A 24,809-nucleotide genomic window follows, 5' to 3' on the forward strand; every position below is an offset into this window, starting at 1 on the left:
CTGGTAGCCGGAAGCCCCTATATAGCTTTAGGATGGGGGCTGGGAACCAGGTGAAGAGAGGGTCGGGACTTTCAGACCTCACCCCCACCCACCCTGACTTCCAGAGAGGGGAGAAGGACTGGAGGTTGAGTTCAATCACCAATGGCCAGTGATCTAACCAACCATGTCTACATAACGGAACTTACATAAAAACCCCAAACAACTAGGCTTTGGGGTCTTCCAATAGATGAACACATCCATGTGCCAGGAGAGTGGTGCACCCCAACTCCACAAGGACAGGGACAGAAGCTCCTGTACTCAGGACCCTTCCCGTATGCCGTACACTATGGACCTCTTCATCAGCTGCTCATCTGTATCCTTTATAATAAACTGGTAAGAGTAAGTAAAGTGCTTCTGAGTTCTGTGGACCATTATAGCAATTTATCAAGTACTAAGAGGGAGTCATAGGAATCCCCAATTTGTAGCCAAGTCATCAGAAATACTGGAGGCCTGGGCTTTAGGACTAGCATCTGAAGTGGATGCAATCTTGTGGGACTGAGCCCTCAACCTATGCGTTCTGATGCTAACCCCAAGTAGATAGTGCCTGAATGGAATTGAATTGTAGGATACCAGCTGGTGTCCAGAGAGTTGGAACACTGGTTGCTGGTGTAGAAAAAAATCCACACATTTGGTGTCAGAAGTGCTGTGAGTGTAAAGAAACGAGTTCCTTTTATATATCACATTTGTTTTATTAATCTTTATGTATTGTGTGTGCTTTACAATTTGCATTAATAATTTTTTTTAAAGATGTGGTTTTACCATGATGTTCAGGCTGGCCTTCAACTCCTAACCTCAGATGATCCACCCACCGCAACCTCTCAAAGTGCTAGGACTACAGGCGTGAGCCACCGCACCCGGCCAATAATTTTTTAAAATAAATTTAGTCTTTGTGGTTCTAAGGTTCAGTGAGTCTTGGATTTCAAGAGTCAAAGATACTATGTGTATTTTGGGAGGAGAGAGCAGAGCAGCCATGACCTTTGACATGGCCAGACCTGAGTTCAAATCCCAAGTCCAAAACATCCTAGCTGTGAGAGTCCCCGAGCCAGTCCCTCAGCCTTTCTGAATTTGCTTTCTGCTTTGTAATATAGAAATGGTAATACCAGCTTTGCAGAGCTGTGAGACTAAACATTTAGCCAGAGCCTCGCACCCTGGATATGAAACTGGATCAAACTGGAGACACTTTGTAAGTGAAATAAGCCAGGAACAGAAAGTTAAACACAGAATGTTCTAACTCACATGTGGAAGCTAAAAAAAGTTGAACTCAAAGAAGTGAAAAGTAGAACAGAGGATACTAGAGGCTGGAAAGGGTGGGGGGAAGGGAGGGATGGGGATGCAAAAGGATACAAAAGTGCACCTACATAGAAGGACTAAGTTCTGGCATTCTATACCACTGCCGGATGACTAGTTAACAATAATACAGTTTCAAATAGCTGTGAGACAGAGCAGGGACCCCTCTTAGAGGCGGGCCAAGCACCCCACCAACATAAAAATAGAGAAGAATCTAGGCCAGAAATGGTGTCTCACACCTGTATTCCCAATACTTTAGCAGACCCAAGGTAGGAGGATGGCTTGAGGCCAGGAGTTTGAGATCAGCCTGGGCAACATAGTGAGATCCTGTCTCCACAAATTTTTTTTTAAAAATAGCCAGACGTGGTGGCATGTATCTGTAGTCTCAGCTACTCAGGAGGCTGAGACAGGAGGATCACGGGAGCCTTGGGTGTCCAGGCTGCAGTGAGCTGTGGTGGTACATACTGCAGCTGGGGTGAAAGACCTCATTAAAGACCATCACTAAAGAAAAAAAAAAGGGGGGGCCAGGAGCAGTGGCTCATGCCTGTAATCCCAGCACTTTGGGAGGCTGGGGCGGGCAGATCACCTGAGGTCAGGAGTTCAAGACCAGCCTGGCCAACATGGTGAAACCATCTGTATAAAGAAAAAAGATAAAGAAACTTAAGTTTCTTCAAAAGTATTTCAGGCACCTAGCTAGCCTTGAGAAGTAGATGAGCAACTGATAAACAAAAATGCAATAATAACTTAAGACAATAGCCACAAAAGTTAGAATCATGGGATATTTGGCTCCCTATAAAAACTGAAGATAACATCTTTACATACGTCCCTGCATTGCTTTTTGTAAACCCAGACCCCCACCAAACCAATCCTCTGGCACACAGATCTCAGATAAGGGGAGCAGAGGACTAAACTCTAACCACCAGTCTTTGCTCTAAATTTCTTCCTCTCACACCTGTCATCTCAGCACTTTGGGAGGCCAAGATGGGAGGACTACTTGAGGCCAGAAGTTTAAGACCAGCCTGGGCAACAAAGCAAGACCCCTATTTTGTAAAAAAATTAATTAGCCAGGTGTGGCAGCACACACTTGTAGTCCCAGCTAGAGGGGAGACTGAGGCAGAAGGATCACTTGAGTCCAGGAGTTTGAGGTTGCAGTGAGCCGTGATTGCACCAGTAAACTCCTCCAGTCTGGGTGACAGAGCAAGCCCCTGTGTCAACAAATAATAAATTTTAAAAATTAAAAATAAATAAATTTCTTTCTGAGGGGCCTGGAAGAGACCATGCCACAGGTCGGAGCTAACGTTCTTTTTTTCTGACCCCAAATTTTAGACAAAGCTTCATCTCTTTAACCAAATGCAACTCAGAAAACCTTTAAATCCACTCATGACCTATGGGCCCCTCTTCAAGATGTTCCCCCTTTTTAAGTCGAACCAATATAGCCTTCATGCATTGATTTACAATTTTGAGTATAACTTCTGCTTTCCTCAAACTTACCCCTGACTAAAAATCCTTGCTTACAAGCCACTGGAGAGGTCGTGTTTCTTTGTTTTGTTTCAAGCGACCCTCCTGCCTTGGCCCCAGCGTGCTGGGATTACAGGCATGAGCTGTTGCACCCAGCCAACGTCAGATCTTAAGCATGAGCTGCCCTATTCTTTTTCTTGGTCATCTACAAATAAATACCCTCATTTCATCCACTACAAACCTCTACGTAAATATTTGGCCTTATGATGCCTTGAGAGCAGACCCTCGTTCAATTCAGTAACAGCTTGAAAGAGGATATTGAATGTTCCCAACACAAAGAAATGATAAAATTTGAGATGATAGATATTACCCCCACCAAAAAAACAGAAGTGAAACTGATTTTTTATTATTATTATTTATGAGACAGAGTCACCCAGGCTGGAGTGCAGTGGTGTGATCTCAGCTCATTGCAGCCTTTGCCTCTTGGGTTCAAGCAATTCTCATGCTTAAACCTACCAAGTAACTGGGACTATAGGCGTGCGCCACCACGCCCAACTCAAATCTTTATTAAGCTATTTTCTATATAGTCAAGACAAATGATATCCTATATCCACACAAAAATTTGCACACAAATGAATATAGGGCCATTATTCATAATATCAAAAAAGTAGAAACAACTTGAATATTCAACTATGAATGGGCAAATAAAATGTGATGTATTCATACAATGCAATAGTATTCTGCCAGAAAGAGGAATAAATACTCTTTAAATTGTTACTTCAAAAAATGATGAAGTACTGATTCATGCCACAACATGGATGAAACTTGAAAACATTATGCTAAGTAAAAAAAAGCCGGACACGAAAGGCAATACATTGTATGATTCTATTTACAAGAAATGCCCAAAACAGGCAAATCCGTAGAGACAAAATATAGGTTAGGGGTTTCTGGGGCCCAGCGTGGTGGTTCCTGCCTGTAATCCCAGCACTTTGGGAGGCTGAGGTGGGTGGATCATCTGACCTCAGGAGTTCGAGACCAGCCTGACCAACATGGTGAAACCCCCATCTGTACTAAAAATACAAAATTAGCTGAGTGTGGTGGCTCATGCCTGTAATCCCATCTACTTGGGAGACTGAGGCAGGAGAACGGCTTGAATCCAGGAGACGGAGGTTGCAGTGAACCGAGATGGCACCATTGAACTCCAGCCTGGGCAACAAGAGTGAAACACTGCCTCAAAAAAAAGTGAGCGGGGGGTGTTACTGAGGGCAGCAGGGGAGAAAGAGGGGGATTGGTTGCTAATAGGTATGGGGCTTCCTTTTTGGGTGATGAAAATATTCTAGAGTTGACAGTGATGATGGCTGCACAACTTCGTGGATATACAAAAAGCATGGAATTATACAATTTGTAAAGGATGAATGTTATAGTGCATTAATTATATCTCCTTTTTTGAAGATTTTGATGATGAATAGAGCATAATTTACTTTTGCTTCCTCTCTCACTTTGCTCCTGTCACTAAAATGACCATAGATTGTTTTAAGTGTCCATCTACAAGAACAAAGAGAACAGGAGGTGAGAGAACAACAATAGAATTTTAGAAGTGGGAAAGCAGGAGAGCAAGGGTTAAGTGTTAAGTCCTTTAGTAGACCCCCCAAAATTGCATCCTAAGCCTGAGCTAGAAGCTGAGAAGCCACCTAGTTATGTGGCAGAACAGACTCAGGAACTGGTGTGTCAGGTACCCGGGTGGTGAGTAGAGGTGGGGCTGAAAAGAGGAGGGTAGTAAGAAGTCTGTTTCTGAGGCAGTGAGATACCCACGCCCTCTCCCTCCCTGAGTGCCATCCGTCCCCCTCCCTGAGGCAAAACTGCAAGTTTCTTTATCAGACACAGTAAAGAACGTGAACCTGTCATGCCTGTAACCCCAGCACTTTGGGAGGCTGAGGGGGGCGGATCACAGGTAGAAACCCTGTCTCTACTAAAAATACAATAAAAAATTAGCCAGGCGTCGTGGCGCGTGCCTGTAATACCAGCTACTCAGGAGGCTGAGGCAGGAGAATTGCTTGAACCCAGGAGGCAAAGGTTGCGGTGAGCCGAGATCGCGCCATTGCACTCCAGCCTGGGTAACAAGCAAAACTCCATCTCAAAAAAAAAAAAAAAGAAAAAGAAAAAAAAGAGAGAGCAGATAATACACAATCAATAGATGGAAGATAAAGTGTTTTTTTTTTAATCTCCCAAAGTGTGGACCACAAAGATAAATTTAAAAATCAGACAGAAAAGACAGGAGGATTAAACACCAATTCAGAAGGCCCAACGGCCAAATATCAAGTTCCAGAAATGGAGAACAGAAAAAATAGAGGGGAAGAAATCACCAGTGAAATAAGTCAACACATTTTCCAGAACTCAAGGGCATAAATTTCCAAACTGAAAAGGCCGGGTGAGCACCGAGGACAAGGTGTGAAAGCAATTTCACAGCAAGACATGCTGTTGTGAAGTTTCAGAAAAATAAGAACAAAGAAGATTCTGCAACTTTCCAGAAAGGAAAAATCAAGCAGATACAAAGGATCAGGAATCAGAATGACTTTAGATTTCTTCTCTTTTTTTTTTTTTTTGAAATGTAGTCTTGCTCTGTAGCCCAGGCTGGAGTGCAGTGGCAAGATCTAGGCTCACTGCAACCTCTGCCTCCCATGTTCAGGCAATTCTCCTGCTTCAAGCTCCCAATTAGCTGGGATTACAGGTGTGCACCACCACACCCAGCTAATTTTTATATTTTTAGTAGAGATGGGGTTTCACCATGTCCAGGCTGGTCTTAAACACCTGACCTCAAGTGATCTGCCCACTTCGGCCTCCCAAAGTGCTGAGATTACGGGCATGAGCCACCACGCCTGGCCTGGATTTCTTAGTATTAATAGTAATGCTAAAAACAGATAGTTGGCCGGGCACGGTGGCTCACGCCTGTAATCCCAGCACTTTGGGAAGCCAAGGGAGGTGGATCACTTGAGGTCAGGAGTTCGAGACCAACCTGGCCAACATGGTGAAACCCTATTTCTACTAAAAACACAAAAATTAGCCAGGCATAGTAGCAGGGTTCTGTAATCCCAGCTACTTGGGAGGCTGAGGCAGCAGAATTGCTTGAACCTTCGAGGCAGAGGCTGAAGTGAACCAGGATTGCGCCACTGCACTCCAGCCTGGGTGACAGAGCAAGATCTGTCTCAAAAAAAAAAATATATATATATATATATTATTTATTTATTTATATATAAGACAAAAATATATATTTTTAATATAAATAAATATATATATATATTTTTTCAGACATCAGACATCCAGTATATTAAAAAAAAAAAAATTCTTTTCCTAACTCCCTTCCTCCTCTCAGAAAGCATCAGGAAGGTACGAATCACCAAAAGGAAGGATTTTTTTTTTTTTTTTTTGAGATGGAGTTTCACTCTTGTTGCTCAGGCTGGAGTGCAATGGCGTGATCTCCCCTCACTGCAACCTCTGCCTGCCAGGTTCAAGTGATTTTCCTGTCTCAGCCTCCTGAGTAGCTGGGACTACAGGCTTGTGCCACCACACCTGGCTAATTTTTTTTTTTTTTTTTTTTTAGTAAAGACAAGGTTTCACCAAGTTAGCCAGAATGGTCTCTATCTCCTGACCTCATGATCCGCCCACCTTGGCCTCCCAAAGTGCTGGGATTACAGGCGTGAGCCATCACACTTGGCCTTTTTTTGTTTTTAATAGAGATGAGGTTTCATCATGTTGACTGGGCTGGTCTTGAACCCCTGATCTCAGGTGATATGCCTGCCTCAGCTTCCCAAAGTGCTGGGATTATAGGCATGAGCCATCATGCCTGGCCCAATCTTTTAGACTATGTCAATTTGCAATTTTGATATAAGGTAAAAACTAAATGTATAGTTTTTTGTTTGGGTTTTTGTGATTGTGTGTGATGGAGTCTCACTGTGTGTCACTAGGCTGTGGTGACAGATTATGCAGTGACGCAATCTCGTCTCACTGCAACCTCTGCCTCCTGGGTTCAAGCAATTCTCTTGCCTCAGCCTCCTGACTAGCTGGGATTGTAGGTGTCTGCCACCATCCCTGGCTAATTTTTGTATTTTCATAGAGATGGGATTTCAAGATGTTGGCCGGGCTGGTCTCCAACTCCTGGCCTCAAATGATCCGCCCACCTCGGCCTCCCAAAGTCCTGGGATTACAGGCATGAGCCACCGCGCCTGGCTTATATTTAAAATAAAGGGAAAAATGCATCGGAGTCACTAGATTGTCAACCAATGGTGATCGAATGGCATTCCAAATCTTCTCTCTGTGAAGCAGTTTCAGGATACAGCTGAGGGAAATCCCAAGGTCATCCTGCCTGTGCCCTTGGAAGTTAGAGACTGATTGCAGCAAGGAGGGAGAGTCCCAAGACTGAGTTTCCCAGGTGGCGGCTGGACAATGGCTTCCTGCATCTTTCCTTAAAGGATAAGAAGTCCCAGTTTTCGGCCAGGCCTGTAATCCCAGCACTTTGGAAGGCCGAGGCAGGTGGATCACGAGGTCAGAAGTTCAAGACCAGCCTGGCCAAGATGGTGAAATGCTGTCTCTACTAAAAATACAAAAATTAGCTGGGCATGGTGATGGGCACCTGTAATCCCAGCTACTCGGGAGGCTGAGGCAAAGAATTGCTTGAGCCCAGGAGGCAGAGGTTGCAGTGAAATGAGATCGCATCACTGCACTCCAGCCTGGGTGACAGAGTGAGACTCCATCTCAAAAAAAAAAAAAGGCCCAGTTTCCCACTTGTCACACAGGCTCCACCACCCAGGGAAGGAACCCTGTCCCACCTAACCCTGGTCACCACAGGAGGAGGGAGACAGAGTAACAGGGAGCACTGGGGCTTGGATGCCACACCCTGATGGGGAGATGCAGTAAGATGGAATCCAGCTCCTACAGCTTCCTACAGAGAAAGTATGACTCAGAGAGGGGAAAGGAACCAGCGTAGGGTCACATAGCAAGGTGCCCAGCACTGGAACTGGCCCCTGCAGTTTGCCATGAGTGTGAAAAAACAAAAGAACTTGAGACAGACTGCCTGGGGTCACATCCCAGCTTCCAAATGCCTAGTTTCAGGACTGGAGTGGAGGAACGCAGGTGGTGCCGAAACATCTTAGTTTTTTACTTTCCAGAAAGCCAGGAAGTTCTCAAAGACTCCTGGGGCTTGAAAGAAGGAACCAGGAGCCAACTTAAAGGGTCACCGCCAGCCAAATATGGAACACTCCCAGCCTCAATAAGAATAATTTGGCCAGGCCTGGTGGTTCATACCTGTAATCCCAGTACTTCAGGAGGCTGAGGTGGGAAGATTGCTTGAGCCCAGGAGTTTGAGACCAGCCTGGGAAACATAATAAGAACTCTGTCTCGGCCAGGCGCGGTGGCTCATGCCTGTAATCCCAGCACTTTGGGATGCCGAGGTGGATGGATCACCTGAGGTTGGGAGTTCAAGATCAGCCTGACCTACATGGAGAAACCCCAGGTCTACTAAAAATACAAAAGTAACCAGGCATGGTGGCACATGCCTACAATCCCAGCTACTCAGGAGACTGAGGCAGGAGAAATGCCTGAACCTGGGAGGCAGAGGTTGCGGTGAGCTGAGATCACACCATTGCACTCCAGCCTGGGCAACAAGAGTGAAACTACATCTCAAAAAAAAAAAAAAAAAAAAATTAGCCAAGTGTGGTGGTGTGCATATGTAGTCCCAGCTACTTGGGAGGCTGAGGTGTAAGGGTAGCTTGAGCCCAGGAGGTTGAGGCTGCAGTGAGCTGTGATTGTGCCACTGCACTCCAGCCTGTGCAACACAGCAAGAGACCCTATCTCAAAATAATAATAATAACAACAGTAATAATAATTTGTCCTGCCTCTTTCAAAGGAGCTGTAGTTCAATCCCAGTTGATGAGGAAAAACCCTTCTTTTTTTTTTTTTTTGGAGACGGAGTTTCGCTCTTGTTGCCCAGGCTGGAGTGCAATGGCACAATCTCGGCTCACCGAAACCTCCGCCTCCTGGGTTCAGGCAATTCTCCTGCCTCAGTCTCCTAAGTAGCTGGGGTTACAGGCACGTGCCACCATGCCCAACTAATTTTTTGTATTTTTAGTAGAGATGGGGTTTCACCACGTTGACCGGGCTGGTCTCAAACTCTTGACCTCAGTGATCCTCCTGCCTTGGCCTCCTGAAGTGCTGGAATTACAGACCTGAGCCACAATGCTTAGCCTGAATCTGGCTTTAGACCTAAATTCCAGTTTAGAGTCATACAGGGGGTAGAAGAACAAGTTAAATAATACCATGAAGAAACAATGAGGCAAATCCAGGGACAGCCTATGAGACAACATCTCTGCTCTCCAAAGAGTCAGTGTCACAAAGAAAGGTGTATGTGTGTAGATACATGGGGGTCTATATTTTAAAAGATTTAAAAAACAATAAACCAAATGCAATTTGTAAATCTTTGCAAGATGTGCGATTTGGAAAAAAAAGATATAAAAGAATTTTGAGAAGCTGGGGAAATTTGAATGTCAAATGACATTTGGAAATGGTAATTGCTCTTCTTAGGTATGATAATGGAATTTTAGTCTGGTGGGAGAATTTGTTTAGGAGATGAAGGCTGAAGTACTTGGAAGTAACATGACATGATGTCTAAACTTACTTTCACATTGTTTAGAAAAGAGAGAGAGAGAGGCCGGGTGTGGTGGTTCACTCTTGTAATTTCAACACTTTGGGAAGTTGAGGTGGGAAGATTGCTTGAGGCCAGGAGTTTGAGACTAGTCTGGGCATTATAGAGAGATCCTGCTTCTGAAAACTTTTTAATTAGCCAGGTGTAGTAGTGCATGTCTGTAGTCCTAGCTAGCTCAGGAGGCTGAGGCAGGAGGATTGCTGGAGCCCAGGAATTCGATGTTGCAGTGAGCTGTGTTCATGCCACTGCATTCCAGCCTGGGTGACAGAGCAAAACTCTCTCTCAAAAATAAAAATAAAGGCCAGATACAGTGGCTCACATTTGTAATCCCAGCACATTGGGAGCCCAAGGCAGGAGGATCACTTGAGCCTAGGCGTTTAAGACCTGCCTGGGCAACATAGTGAGACCCCATCTCTACAGTTTTTTTTTTTAATTATCTGGGCCTGGTGGCACACAACTGTAGTCCCAGCTTCTCGAGAGGCCGAGATGGAAGGATGGCTTGAGCCCAGGAAGTCGAGGCTGCAATGAGCTGTGATTGTACCACTGCACTCCAGCCTCGGTGACAGAGACTCTGTCTCAAAATCTAAAAATAAAAGTCCAGGCATGATGGCTCATGCCTGTAATTCTAGCACTTTGGAAGGTCAAGGCAGACAGATTGCTTGAGCTCAGGAGTTCAAGACTAGCCTGTGCCACGTGGCTAAAACTTGTCTCTCCAAAAAATAAGCCAGACCTTGTAGAGCGTGCCTGTAGTCCCAGCTACTTGGGAGTCTGAGGCTGGAGGATTGCTTGATCCCACGAGGTCGAGGCTGCAGCGAGCCAAGATCATGCCACTGCACTCCAGTCCGGTGACAAAGTGAGACTGTGTCTCAAAAAATAGTAATAAAAGTAAAAGCGAAAGGCCAGGCATGGTGGCTCACACCTGTAGTTCCAACAATTTGGAAGGCTGAGATGGGAGGATTCCTTGAGCCTAGGAGGTCAAGACCAGCCTGGGCAACATGGCAAGAACCCATCTCTACAAAAATTGTAAAAAAAGAGAAAAAAGAAAAAATTAACCTGTCACTGTGGCATGTGCCTGTGGTCCCAGCTACTTGGGAGGCTGAGGTGGGAGAATCACTTAGCCTAGGAGATTGAGGCTGCAGTGAGCCATTTTTGTGCCACTGCATTTCATTCAAACTTGGTGACAGGGGAAGACCCTGTCTCAAAAAAAAAAAAAAAATAATAATAATAGTAATAATAATACAACAGAGCAAGAGAAGTGAAATTAATAGTAGTTAAAGCTAAGTGGTGGGTGTATGATCAACTTTTCTGTATGCTTAAATTTTTTCATAAAAAATGGTTGAAAAAGCCCGGGCACAGTGGCTCACGCCTATAATCCCAGCACTTTGGGAGGCTGAAGAGGGTGGATCACAAGGTCAAGAGATCGAGACCATCCTGGTCAACATGGTGAAACCCCGTCTCTACTAAAAATACAAAAATTAGCTGGGCATGGTGGCGCGCACCTGTAGTCCCAGCTACTCGGGAGGCTGAGGCAGGAGAATTGCTTGAACCCAGGAGGCGGAGGTTGTGGTGAGCCAAGATCGCGCCATTGCATGCCAGCCTGGGTAACAAGAGCGAAACTCTGTCTTAAAAAAAAAAAAAAAAAAAAAGGTTGAAAAAAATTTAAAGTCAAGTATGTACAAACTCACTTTCCTTTGTACAGGAATTATCCTCACTGCTTCCCATCGTGGTTATATTGACAATTGGGGGATAATGGGCTCTTCACAGCATAGGAACATAATGTGTGTGTGTGTGTTTTAAGACGGAGTTTCGCTCTTGTTGCCCAGGCTGGAGTGCAGTGGCACAATCTCGGCTCACCACAACCTCCGCCTCCCAGGTTCAAGCAATTCTCTTACCTCAGCCTCCCAAGAAGCTGGGATTACAGGCATGCGCCACCATGCCCGGCTAATTTTTTTGTATTTTTAGTAGAGATGGGGGTTTCTCCATGTTGGTCAGGCTGGTCTTGAACTCCGCCCGCCTCCCAAAGTGCTGGGATTGCAGGTGTGAGCCCAGCTGTGTGTGTGTTTTAAAGTCAATAAATTTTTATTCAAGGAATTCCATGTTGTGATTTCTTCCACTTCCCATCAAGGTCACGTTAGAGCCTCTAAAGAGCTGGAGTGAAAAGATTTATCTTCCAGTTAGCCCTTTTTAATGAAACCGATGCTTATTTTAATCCAGTTGTCCTGTCAGCCCATAATTCTTTTATTTTGGCTTCTGTCATCTCCTTTTAATATGGCTAAACTGAAGATGTCAAAGTTCACCTTTTTATTGTGGGTGGCAGCTCTGCCTGGTTCTCAATTTGACACCCTGGAAAAAAGAAAAGCATTGCTTACTGTTTGAGAGTGTATCAAACAGAACACTCTGAGAAACCTGTACAAATGCTGTATCAATAGCAATACCAGGTTTAACAAGCACAAAGCCAAGAAAACCGACGATGCCGCATACTGAATTTCTATGGCACTGACCTTTGAACACCCCAGCAGGAGTAAACTGCTGTGTTTTACTCCTCAAAACACACTGGACAAAATGTCTCAGTACTTTATCAAAAGTTTTCTATTTTGTTTTCCGTTTTGGGTTTTTTATTTGAGACAGAGTCTTGCTCTTTCACCTAGGCTGGAGTGCAGTGGTGCAATCTCAGCTCACTGCAACCTCTGCCCGGCTCAAGTGATTCTCTTGCCTCATCCCTCAGAGCAGCTTGGATTACAGGCACAAACCACCACGCCTGGCTAACTTGTGTGTGTTTCATAGAGATGTGATTGCACCATATTGGCCAGGCTGGTCTTGAACTCCTGGCCTCAAGTAGTCTACAAACCTCAGCTCCCAAAGTGCTGAGAATTTTCTTTTGATAAGAAAAAAAATCCAAGTCCACCACTTACTAGATGTATGATTTTGAGCAAGTTACTTGAATTTTTTTGTGCCTCGGTTTCCTCACCTGTGAGATGAGCATGCTAATAGGACCCATCTCGTTGGGCTGTAAAAGGATTGAGTAAGTAATATACACGTGGCTGACATAGAGAGAGCATGCAATAAATGTTAGAGAGCTCGGCGATGTGTTCTTTTCTGTACACTTGTTCATTCTGAATCTGGGACCCTGTGCATGTGCAGAGATTTGGAGCTGCTCAACATAGCCAGAGGGAGCCTCATCCTCCCTCTCTGGACTTTCCTGGAGGGCTCATCTCAGGGGTCTCATCCCTGGTGTCACCCCCAAGATAGTCTGAGTGACTGCCTAAGACGCCTGCCCTCTCTTGGTCTGGACACTTCAGATCCCAGAGTTGTGAGTTCCCACCCTGAGTGAGCTGGGCAGGTGGAGTCTCCTGAGACCTCCTCTTCCCCATTCTCCTTCTTGGTCCCTGACTCCCTGATGAACTGGTTCAAGAAGCAGGCAGGCAGTGTGCCCCCAGCCCTGCCCACCAGCCCATATGGCCCAGCCCATCCTTCTTATGTGGGGCCTTTTGGACCCCAGTACACCTTGGTCATGAATAAGGGGCTGGAAAGGGGGCTCTTTCTGGGGAGGGAGCAGGCGTGGTCTCCAGTCCTGTATCTGCAATATGCACCCCAGGCAAGTATACATCATCCCTTCTCTCATTTGTTCAGCAGTCATTTGTTGAATACTTGATGCCAGGCACTGTTCTAGGAGCTTGGGATACATGGATGAACAAGGCAGACGAGTAACCTCATCCACATGGAGTTCACATTCTAGGGGCAGAAGACAGGTCAGTAAATTACATTGTTGTTAGAGAGTGGTCAGTGCTATGGAAGAAAGTTGTTTCTGGAGACGCAGGGCTGGGGGCAGGCTGTAGTCTTCAATAGGGTGTTGGGATGGGCCTCACTGACAAGGAGAGGTTTGAGCACAGGCCTAAAGGAGGGGAGAAATTCACCAAGCCCACGACCAGGCAGAAATCACAGCCAGAGCAGAGGTGCCTGGGTGGGAATGTGCACGGCCTGGGTGACTAACCCGCAAGGAGGTCAGCATTGCTGGGGTGGAGTGACTGAAGGGGAGAGGGAGTGGGAGGGGAGGAGGAGGGGAGGGGGAGGGGGAGAGGGGGAGAGGAGGGAGGAGAGGGGAGGAGCGAGGGGAGGAGAGAGAGGGAGGGGAGAGTCACATGCAGCCAGATCCTGCAGCCATCCACTGGACTTTCGCTTCACGCTGAGTGAAATCAAGAGCCATGGGAAGGCTCAAGCAGAGGAGTGTTGCCTCCTGACTAGTGCTTTGAAAGGGTGGTTCGCTGGGGCTGCTGCGTGGGGGATCTGTACAAGACCAGCAGATCATCTTCGTGCCTCGTGGGCGGCTGTGAAGGTCAGCGGGGACGCTGGACGAGGAAATGCATGGAAACAAAAGGTCCTGCGTGTGGTTACAGGGCTTCCAGGAGAGACAGCTGAGTGGCTCTGCTCACTCCCGCATTATGCAAGGGTTAGTGGAGCTCAGGAGGGGGTTATGATTTGCCCAGGGTCATATGTTCTACAACCAATTCAAGATCTGGGACTTCCTACTCTTCTCCCAGGGCAGATGCCATCTGGCAGGTGGCTAAGTAGCTCAGCCTTTGGACCTGTGATGGCTGTAGTGAGGCTGAGCAGAACTGAGTCCGCCCCAGAAGATCCCTTCACTCCACAAATATTTGTTAAGTGTCTGTTATGGGCCAGGCACTGATCTGGACTAGGAGCTGGGACCTAGAGGCATTGGGAGACACCGGGCAAGGGCGGAGTCCTGGTCTCCGGTGGCGTTGGGGCTCCGTCAGTCTGTGCAGGAGTCAGTGTTAGATGGAGGCTAGGCTCCCAAGGGCTAGTGTGGGACTTAGGGTCAGGAATCCATCTGGGGCTGGGATAAGGTCACAGCTGGAGTCAGGCAGCCCAGTCAAGAGGCTGTGGAAAGACAAGCTAGAGAGGCAAGCCCTGGTGGGGGCTGTGGTCAGGAGAAGGCCACACACCCCAGTCCAGACTGCATATGGGAGGGGTGGGGCCAAGGTGCCACTGAGCTTTTACCTTTAGGTGGCAAAGAAGATTATGTCCGCCAGGGGCTCACACCTTTAATTTCAGCACTCTGGGAGGCTGGGTGGGCGAGTCACGAGGTCAGGAGTTTAAGACCAACCTGGACAACATAGTGAAACCCCATCTCTACTAAAAATATACAATTCAGCCTGGCATGATGTCATGGAGTCCCAGCTATTTGGGGGCTGTGGCAGGAGAATCACTTGAACCCGGGAGGCAGAGGTTACAGTGAGCTGAGATCTCGCCATTGTACTCCAGCCTGGGCTACAGGGCGAGACTCTGTCTCAAAAAGAAAAGAAGAAGATGACAATGTCATTATAAACGCAGGAAGGCAATCGCTCATTTGAGGAACAGAAAGAGTGTCATGCGTCTGGTGAGGGGTAGGGAGAGGCGCTTCAGGTGAAGAGACAGGCTGGGACCAGATCCTGTAGCCTGGCAGCCTCTTGAGGATTATTCCAAGAACAATGGGAAGCCCTCGGAGGCCCAGGCAGGGAGGTGCTGGTTCTGGTTTACATTTGAAACTGATTCATGGCACACAGATTGAAGGGGGTAGGAGTAGGACCGGGAGACTAGTGAGGTTATGGTTTAGAGATGGTGGTGACTTTAAGTGGTGGTGGAGAAGAAGAAGGGGGCAGATTCCACAGCTGTCTTGAGGGTAGAAGTGTCAGGATTTGCTGTGGGAGGAAGGGAGAAGGAGGTGAAGGTGGCAGCCTGGCTTGGGGCTGCCCAAGGCGTGGTGCTGACCTCCACTGAGATGGGGAGATGGCAGAACACCTTCTGGAGCAGGCAGAAAGCAGATTTGTTCTGGCCGTATTCAGTGATGGCACTCATCTGTAGACACCACGTAGGTGGCTGATACTTCCTTTTTTTTTAATAGAGACGGGGTTTCACCATATCGGCCAGGCTCCTGACCTCAAGCAATCTACCTGCCTCGGCCTCCCAAAGTGCTGGAATTATAGGTGTCAGCCTCTGTGCCCGGCCATGGCTGATAATTCCTAAAGAGAGAAATGAACATGTACATGTGTGGCTTATCCACGTGCAGACACTATTGAAAACCACAGGACTGGGGCGGAGCTTGGAGGAACCCTGATACTTAAGAGTGTGGATGGAGGGGCAGCCCTGATCAGTGAGGAGGAAGGGCAGGGAGATGGAAGGAAACCTGGGAGAGGGGCCACCATAGTCCCAGGAAAGACTGGAAGGAAGTTGTGGTCAGCTGTGTTGAATACTGCTGCGAGGATGACTGAGACAAGCACAGAGGAAAGTCTGGTGGACTTGGGCGTGGGAGGTCCCGGAGACGCTGACCAGAGCAGGCTGGTGAGCTGGTTGAGGGGTGGCTGGAGCAGCACTGGGGGCAAGGACAGGAGGTGAGGCAGTGGCTGGGCAGGAAGCACCCCGGGTGCGAGCATCTTTCTCTGCAGACGGAGTAACTTGGTGGGGAGGGAGAGCCAATGATGCTGGCCTGGCGAGGAATGGCAACAAAGGAGGGGTCCAGGCCAGGTTCGGGGAATCACGCCTGTAATCCCAGCACTTTGGGAGGTTGAGGCTAGAGAATCACTGGAGCCCAGGCGTTCAAGACCAGCCTGGGCAACATAGGGAACCCCTGTCAGGTCAATAAGTGGTCTTGCACAGCTCAGGATCAGTGACCAGTGCTACCACCACAGTCCCCATCTGCTGGGTTTGAGGGGAAAGAGAAACTTCCAAATCCCACAAAGGCCCTGGCTCCTGAGCCTCACCTCTTTGATTGAGTGTAAATTATTTCCATGTGGCTTCTCATTTTATTGTCACAACAAGCCCTGTGAGTTTCAGGGGATTAAATGAGCTGCATAAGCACCAGCTGAGTGCTAGTAAGTGGCGAAGCCAGGATTGGAAGCCATGTCTGAACTGTCTCCAGACCACGTCTTCTCAGTCCCCATGTCACGCTGCTTCCTGCAGACCTCTTACTCACTTTGAGCAGTCTTAGTGAGGGTCAGGTCACCTGCAACCCCTGTTCCCAAGGGTATGGATTAGGCAGGCAGATGGGATTCCATCCCGGTCAGTTTCACATGAACAATTCCTACCTCTAGTACTTTCGAGACAAACTTAATATCGGTCCTCCAGGCTTCTGTCCTACCCAGAAATGATGTTTTTGAGCACTTCCTCACATGCCTGATGGTCTACTTACATGCCTCCAGAGACAGAAAGCTCACCAGCTCCATGAGTAACCCATTCTAGCAGTAGGCTTGCATGACAACTTAGAGCATAGACTCTGATCCAAGTAGCTTTGCTGTATCTCAATTCTGCTGCCGACTAGCACCCTACGCCTCAGTTTCCTCATCTGTAAAATGGTAATGACAGCTTGGCACGGTGGTTCATCCCTGTAATCCCAGTAATTTGGGAGGCCAGGGAAGGAGGATTGTCTTGAGTCCAGGAGTTCATAGGGTGGCAACATAGGGTGACTTCCTCTCTTAAAAAAAAAAAATAGCTGGGCTCGATGTCTCACACCTATAATCCCAGCACTTTGGGAAGCCGAGGCAGGCAGATAACGAGGTCAGGAGATCAAGACCATCCTAGAACATGGTGAAACCCCGTCTCTACTAAAAGTACAAAAAATTAGCCGGGCATGGTAGCACACGCCTATAGTCCCAGCTACTCAGGAGGCTGAGGCAAGAGAATCGCTTGAACCCAGGAAGTGGAGGTTGCAGTAAGCCTAGATCACTCCATTGCACTCCAGCCTGGGTGACAGAACAAGCCTCTGTCTCAAAAAATAATAACAAATAAAAATAAAAATAAAATTATTTAATTAGCCAGGCATGGTGGTGTGTGCCTGTAGTTCTAGCTACTTTGAAAGCTAAGTAAGGCAGGAGGATCACTTGAACCCAGGAGTTTGAGGTTGCAGTGAGCCATGATCGCATCACCGCATTCCAGGCTGGGCAACAGAGCAAGTCCTGTTTCTAAAAAAAAAACCAAAAAAGGTAATAATAGCGGTACCTGCTTCCTCACATCTCTGATGATCTACTTGCATGCTACTTCCTACTGTGAGTACGAAAATTAAGCTGCTACTTTTTTGGGGGTTTTTTTTGAGACAGTCTTGCTCTTTTTGCCAGGCTGGAGTGCAGTGGCACGATCGTGGCTCACTGCAACTTCTGTCTCCCAGATTCAAGCAATTTCCCTGCCTCAGCCTCCTAAGTAGCTGGGACTACAGGCACATACCACCGCGCCTGGCTAATTTTTTTTTTTTGTATTTTAGTAGAGACAGGATTTCACCATGGCCAGGATGGTTTCCATCTCCTGACCTCATGATCCGCCCACCTCAGCCTCCCAAAGTGCTGGGATTACAGGCGTGAGCCATGCGCCCGACCAAGAAGCTGCTACATTTAAGTTGCTTGATAAGGGCTTAAAAAGTTTCAGCTATAAAACATCATCGGTATAGTTAGTGCTATTTTCCCTAAAGGTGCACCACAACCTGCTTCCCTGTAACCTCCATACTGTAGGTCTAGCCCTGTCCCTTGGAATTCTACCCTCTTTCACACTCACCTGAGGTTATTCCTGTTCTGCGTTTCTCTTTTTTTTTTCATTTTTGAGACAGAGTCTTGCTCCATCTCCCAGGCTAGAGTGCAGTGATTCCATCTTGGCTCACTGCAACCTCTGCCTCCTGGGCTCAAGCGATCCTCCCACCTCAGCCTCTTGAGTAGTTGGGACCACAGGTACACACCATGACACCTGGGTAATTTTGTATTTTTGTAGAGACAGAGTCTCCCCGTGGCTGGTCTCAAACTCCTGAGCTCACGTGATCTGCCTATCTCGGCCTTTCTAAGTGTTGGGACTACAGGCATGAGCCACTGTGCCTGGTCCATTTCTCAATTTTAATTTTCTCCTGATGCCAGATTTTCTTTCTTTTTTTTTTTGAGACAGAGTCTCCCTCTGTCACCCCAGCTGGAATGAAGTGGCACCATCTTGACTCACTACAACCTTCACCTCTCAGGTTTAAGCAATTCTTCTGCTTCAGCCTCCCTAGTAGCTAGGATTACAGGCACCCACCACCACACCCAGCTAATTTTTTTTTCTTTTTGTATTTTTTTTTATTTTTGTATTTTTAATAGAGACAGGGTTTTGCCATGTTGGCCAGGCTGGTCTTGAACTCCTGACCTCAAGTGATCTGCCTGCCTTGGCCTCCCAAAGTGCCAGGATCACAGGCGTGAGCCACTGCACCTAGCCACTTGATGCCAGGTTTTCTTTTTGCAAGTTTCATTTTTCATCATGCAAACATAATTTCCCCAAGATCATGGTTTCTTTTTTGTCAGAGTCACTGGTTGTTTGCCAGGCAAGCTCAATTTTACCAGACACACAACTGTGGGGGGTGGGAGAATGTAGCTTCAAGGCCTCACCTCCTGCCCTAATAGGCCTGCTTGTTTGCTCCCGGGATTTTGCAATCCTTGTGTTTGGAATCCCTGTGAGTGGGCCCCTCTGACTGCATACCCTAAGTATCTGCCCTCAGGGCAGGATGATGTCATGATGAAGGGCCTGGATGGAGCCAGACTGAGCTAAGTTTAAATCCAGACTCTTCCACTTACTTGCCATATGATCTTGGCTGAGGCACTTAGTCTCCCTAAGTAAGCCTCAGTTTCCTCATCTGCAAAACAGGACTAATAATAATCTTGCCACCGGGCATGGTGGCTCACACCTGTAATCACAGCACTTTGGGAGGCCAAGGCATGTGGATCACCAGAGGTCGGGAGTTTGAGACCAGCCTGACCAACATGGAGAAACCCTGTCTCTACTAAAAATACAAAATTAGCCGGGCATGGTGGCGCATACCTATAATCCTAGCTAATCGGGAGGCTGAGGCAGGAGAATCACTTAAACCCAGGAGATGGAGGTTGCGGTGAGCCGAGATCGCGCCATTGCATTCCAGCCTGGGCAAGAGTGAAACTCCGTCTCAAAAAGTAATAATAATAATAATGTCACTTTTGATACTTTATTAATATGGCTACTAGAAAATGTGAAATTACATATGTGGCTCACTTTCATGGCTTGCACTGTATTTCTTTGGTGCTAATTCTAGTGGGTGTTGCTTTCAGCAGGGGAGAAGAGATATGGTTTGGTTTGGGAGCATTTGAATTTCACTGGCTGCACCTATCTCTTTTACATGGTATCTGAGCTGCAAGGGCTCTTTGGAGATGACAGAGATGCATCTTTTTGTAAAGATGAGGAAACCAGGCACAGAAGAAATGGGATATGCTAAGGGCCACCAAACCAGGGATGGCTGAACCCAGATCAGAACCACACCACCAAGGCAGCAGGCAGCTTCCTGTCAGAACAATGCTGCCACCTGGTGGCCACCTATATATGACTGATTCAGGCTCCCATGGCAACAGGGCTCCCTTCAGGGGCAGGACTCTGCTACCATATACTTTCCAGACATCTGCAGAGATGCTAGGACAGGGCAGGTCTTCCTCCTCCTCACCTTTCTTGCTAACCTGATTCAGCTGAGCTCCAGCCTGCTAGAAGTGAAACAGTGTGGCAATTAAGGGCACAGTCTATGGCTATAGATAAACATATGTATGTTTAAATCCCTGCTCTGCCCCTTTCTTCTCTGACCCTGTTTCCCCACATGTGGAATGTAGATAATAATAGTACCTCAAAGCAACTGAATGAGGTAATACTTGTCATCTGAGTCATAAATATTTATAGGATACCAGGTGCGCATTGTCTCGGGTTCTGGGTCAGCAGTGACCTGAGCAGAAAAGTCCAGTGGTCACCAAACCCAGTGATTCTCAAAATGTGGTCTCTGGACCATCAACATCAGCACTGCTTGGGAACTTAGAAATACAAATCTTCAGACCAGGTTCTATGGCTCATGCCTGTAATCCCAGCATTTTGGAGGCTGAGGTGGTGGATCAATCGAGCCCTGGAGTTCAAGACCATCGAGGGCAACATAGCAAGACCCCATCTCTAAATAAAGAAAAAGAGAGTCGTCCTGAAGTGCAGGCCAGAGAATAGACGAGGGCACGAGCATCAGATTGCCATGCCTTTCTTGACCGTGCAGAAAAAGTTTGGCCTTAACATAGATCCATGGTTGACAATCCAAAGTGCTGAACAGCCCTGCAAGATTCCTGCTTGATGCCATGCTTTTGAAAAAGAATGGATAGAATGTGCACATGGAATCGGTCGTATCAGGGCAGAGAAAGAGTGCAAGATAGAATATGATGATTTCATAGATAGAGTGTCTACTTCGGCAGAAAATGATGAGACATGTGAGTACCATCAGGAAGCAGCGGGATGAACTGATAAAGGAAGGGAAGTACACCCCTCCACCTCATCATGTGGGCAAGGGGGAGCCTCAGCCCTGAGCAGAGCAGCTGCTGATGTCTGGAGGCTGATTTCCTGTTCTCTGTTCTCCCAGAGAAAAATAAAGGATTGCTCCATCCTAAAAAAAAAAAAAAAAAGAAAGAAAGAAAGAAGGGAGGCAGGAAGGGAAAGAGGGGAAAGAAGAGAAGGAAGGGAAGGAAAACCTTCAGGCCTCCACCCCAGATCTACTGAATCAGAAACTCGGGGTGGGAACCCAGCGGTCTGAATCTGATGCGTACTTCTGTTTGAGAACCACCGACTTGGTGATATAGACGTACATACCAAGTCGAGCTAAGGTCTACTCATTTGGCAGCCTAAACAGATAAATAGCTAGAGAATGATGGGCAGAGTTGAGGGATGCTAATGGATCTGTGATGTCAGGAAAGTTTGTCTGAAAAGGTGACAGGTTCCATCAGAGATCTGAAAGTGAATGTCTAGAGGAAAGAGAAGAAGGTCATACCTTCTCCTCTTCAAGACTCTTCCTGTAGACTGCATACAGGACTCTGCTGACGTCTCACTGGCCACAACTTAATTGTATGAGTCACACTTAGCTGCCTGGGGATGCTGGAAACTGTAGTCTTGATTCCTCATTTCTCTTAATTCGATGTTTCTTTTTTTTCTATTTTAATATTGCTCAGACCATCCTCCATAAAAATGTAGTTTTTATTCTGATCAGCCATACATGCAGCTAAAAATTGAGACTCCTATTTCCAATAGAAGATGAAGAGAAAGCATACTGGGAAACAATTATCTCTGCCACATGGTGGTTGAGCCCTTGAAATGTGGTGAGTCCAAATGGAAGTGTGCTATAAGTGTAAATGGACAATGGATCTCAGACTTATCACAAAAAAAAAAGTAAAACATCTTAGTATTAATTTTTTTTTTTTTTTGAGATGGAGTTTTGCTCTTGTTGCCCAGGCTGGAATACAATGGCACAATCTTGGCTCACTGCAACCTCCGCCTCCTGGGTTCAAGTGATTCTCCTGCCTCACCCTCCTGAGTAGCTGGGATTACAGGCGTGTGCCACCATGCCTGGCTAATTTTGTATTTTTAGTAGAGACAGGGTTTTCTCATGTAGGCCAGGCTGCTCTCGAACTCCCGACCTTAGGTGATCCACCCGCCTCAGCCTCCTAAAGTGCTGGGATTACAGGCGTGAGCCACTGCACCGGCAGTAGTAATTTTTATATTGATTATATGTTGAAATGAAAATATTTTGGACATATTAGTTTAAATGAAATATATTGTTAAAATTAATATCACTTTTTGGTACTTCATTAATATGGCTACTAGAAAATTTGAAATTACATTGTGGCTCACTTTTGTGACTTGTGTTGTATTTCTTTGGTGCTTTTTTCTTTCTTTCTTTCTTTTTAGACAGAGTCTCAATCTGTGGCTCAGAGCTGGAAGTGCAGTGGTATGATCTCGGCTCACTGCAACCTCTGCCTCCCAGTTCAAGTGATTCTCCTGCCTCGGCCTCCCAAGTAACTGGGATCACAGGCAGCCTCCACCACACCTGGCTAATTTTTGTATTTTTAAGAGACACAGGGTTTCACCATGTTGGCCAGGCTGGTCTCAAACTCCTGACCTCAAGTGATCCAGCTGCCTCGGCCTCCCAAAGTGCTAAGATTACAGGCGTGAGCTAATTTTAGTGGGTTTTGTTGTTGTTTTCAGTAGGGGAGAAGAGAGATGGTATGTTTGGTTTGGGAGCATTTGAATGTCACTGGCTGCACCTTTCTCTTTTATGTGTTTGTGATATAATTAGCCTTTGGAATCTTTTACACTTGTATGCCTCCAGTGATAGAGAGATCACTAACTCATGAAGCAGTTTAAATTCCTCTTTGAGCAGCTCTTTTACAAAACTCCTCTTTAGGCCAGGCGCAGTGGCTCATATCTGTAATCCCAGCACTTTGTGAGGCCAATGTGGGTGGATCACCTGAGGTCAGGAGTTTGAAACCAGCCTGGCCAGTATGGTGAAACCTCATATCTACTAAAAATATAAAAATTAGCCAGGCGTGGTGGCGGGTGCCTGTAATCCCAGCTACTCAAGAGGCTGATGCAGGAGAATTGCTTGAACCCAGGAGGCATACGTTGTAGTGAGCTGAGACTGAGACATTCCACTTCAGCCTGGGCGACAGAGGGAGACTCTGTCTCAAATAAATAAATAAATAAATAAATAAAGCCGGGGTGGTGGCTCATGCCTGTAATCTCAGCACTTTGGGAGGCCAAGGAGGGAGGTCAGGAGTTCCAGACCAGCCTGACCAACATGGTGAAACCCTGTCTCTATTAAAAATACAAAAATAAATAAATAAATAAAAATAGAAAATTCCTCTTTAGGCCAGGGATGGTGGCTCACACCTGGAATCCCAGTACTTTGGGAAGCCAAGGTGGGATGATTGCTTCAGCCCAGGAGTTTGAGACCAGCCTGGGCAACATTGTGAGACCCTATCTCTACAGAAAGTGGGGAAAAAAATTAGTTGGACATGGTGGTGCACCCCTGTAGTCCCAGCTACTGAGGAGGCTGAGGTATGAGGATTGCTTGAACCTGGGAGGTTGAGGCTGCCGTGAGCTACGATCATACCACTGCACTCTAGTCTCGGTGGAGACCATGTCTTCAAAGCTAAAAATTAAAATTAAAAAAGGAGGAAAGAAAGAAAGAAAACCTCTCTTTATTTGACGTAGAGTCTGTCTCTACAACTCCCTCCCTGGCCAAAGTCTGCCGTTTTAGGACTACACATAACAATACTGCTGCGTCTTCCCTGAGGCAGAACTTCACCTATTTGAAATCCCTTAGAGGTTTTCTTTTTGATCGATTTAAGGTAAATAACACTCCCTGGCAGTCACATCTTGGGAAAGGTTTTCCTGATCCTGCACCAAGAGATTGAGGATGGCCTGGCTGGCGCCCTCTCTGGACAACAGGGGCCACGACAAAGTCACCCAAGAGAATAGAGGCTCACTGGGCACCAGAAGGGCTGGCAAGGCCGCTGCTCCCTCAGGCAGAATTGTCTTCAGTTCCAAATCCTCTTGGAATCTTCTCCGCTTTGTAATTTCTTCAGATTTATTTTGCAGTGCAGTAACTCTTCTTGCAGCTGGCTGTAATCTGCCATTTAATTTATCCACTAAGCACTTCATTTCAATGATCATAGGTATTTTTCTTTCTGAGAGTTTTCTCTGGTTCCGTTTTGAATATACCTGATTGGTTTTTTTAATAGGTTTTGCCCACTCTTTTTTTGTTCCATTGTTTCTTTCTTTCAACATTTCGTACATAGTTATATTCTAATTCTAACATCATCAGAAGTCTTTTGGGTATCTAAATCTGTTGTTTCACTGCCTGTCATTCTGGTGCTTTATTTGCATATGTGTTGATTTTTTTCTGTGAGCTCTGAGAGGGAAGGGAATGGGCCCCTATTCGGTTTTACCTAATGTGTGGGAAACTGGAGGGCTTTCGTTGTGAAGGGCTTTCCTCAGAGAGGAAGTGCTTTTACTTCTGCCAAGAGCTCAAGGACACTCCTACCTGGGCTCACGTTAGTCCAGAAATCAGAGTATTTAAGGCTTAATGTGAATGTCAAGTTCAGCTCCCTCACTTTGGGGTTGGGGATGGGGGAGAGATAGAGCCTAGGTCTAACCTTCCAGCTACTCTCAGGGGTTCCCCATCTTCGCCTGCAGCTTTGCATTCTCTCACCTATTTCATTTTGATGTCTGTTTTTTCCTCATTTTTAAAGTAGTCCTCCAACCTCAGCCTTCCAAGTAGGTGGGACTACAGGTGTGCACCATGTCTAGCTAATTTATGTGTGTGTGGTAGTGGGTAGGGAGGTTTTCCCCTCCAAGAGATGGAGTTTCACCATGTTTCCCAGGCTTGTCTCAAACTCCTGGGCTCAAGTGATCCATTCACATTGGCCTCCCAAAGTACTAAACGTTCTCATTTTTTAAGTCCTTGGACATTTCCTTTACTTCTTTGGCGCCTTGGAATGAATGTCTAGGATCT

The 24,809-nt window shown here is 46.6% G+C and overlaps 1 non-coding gene and 1 pseudogene across 1 annotated transcript; one reads left to right on the forward strand and one right to left on the reverse strand.

Annotated features, from left to right (window-relative positions):
* Positions 1–11,893: 11,893 nt before the first annotated feature.
* On the reverse strand, positions 11,894–12,029 carry LOC118151940 (small nucleolar RNA SNORA8). The gene has a single exon (XR_004740332.1). It is a non-coding gene; the product is annotated as a small nucleolar RNA SNORA8 (small nucleolar RNA).
* Positions 12,030–20,504: 8,475 nt separating this feature from the next.
* On the forward strand, positions 20,505–21,176 carry LOC108589329 (NADH dehydrogenase [ubiquinone] iron-sulfur protein 5 pseudogene; annotated as a pseudogene).
* Positions 21,177–24,809: the final 3,633 nt, after the last annotated feature.

The sequence above is a fragment of the Callithrix jacchus genome, chromosome 2 (assembly GCF_049354715.1).
Source record: "Callithrix jacchus isolate 240 chromosome 2, calJac240_pri, whole genome shotgun sequence".
Taxonomy (NCBI): domain Eukaryota; kingdom Metazoa; phylum Chordata; class Mammalia; order Primates; family Cebidae; genus Callithrix; species Callithrix jacchus.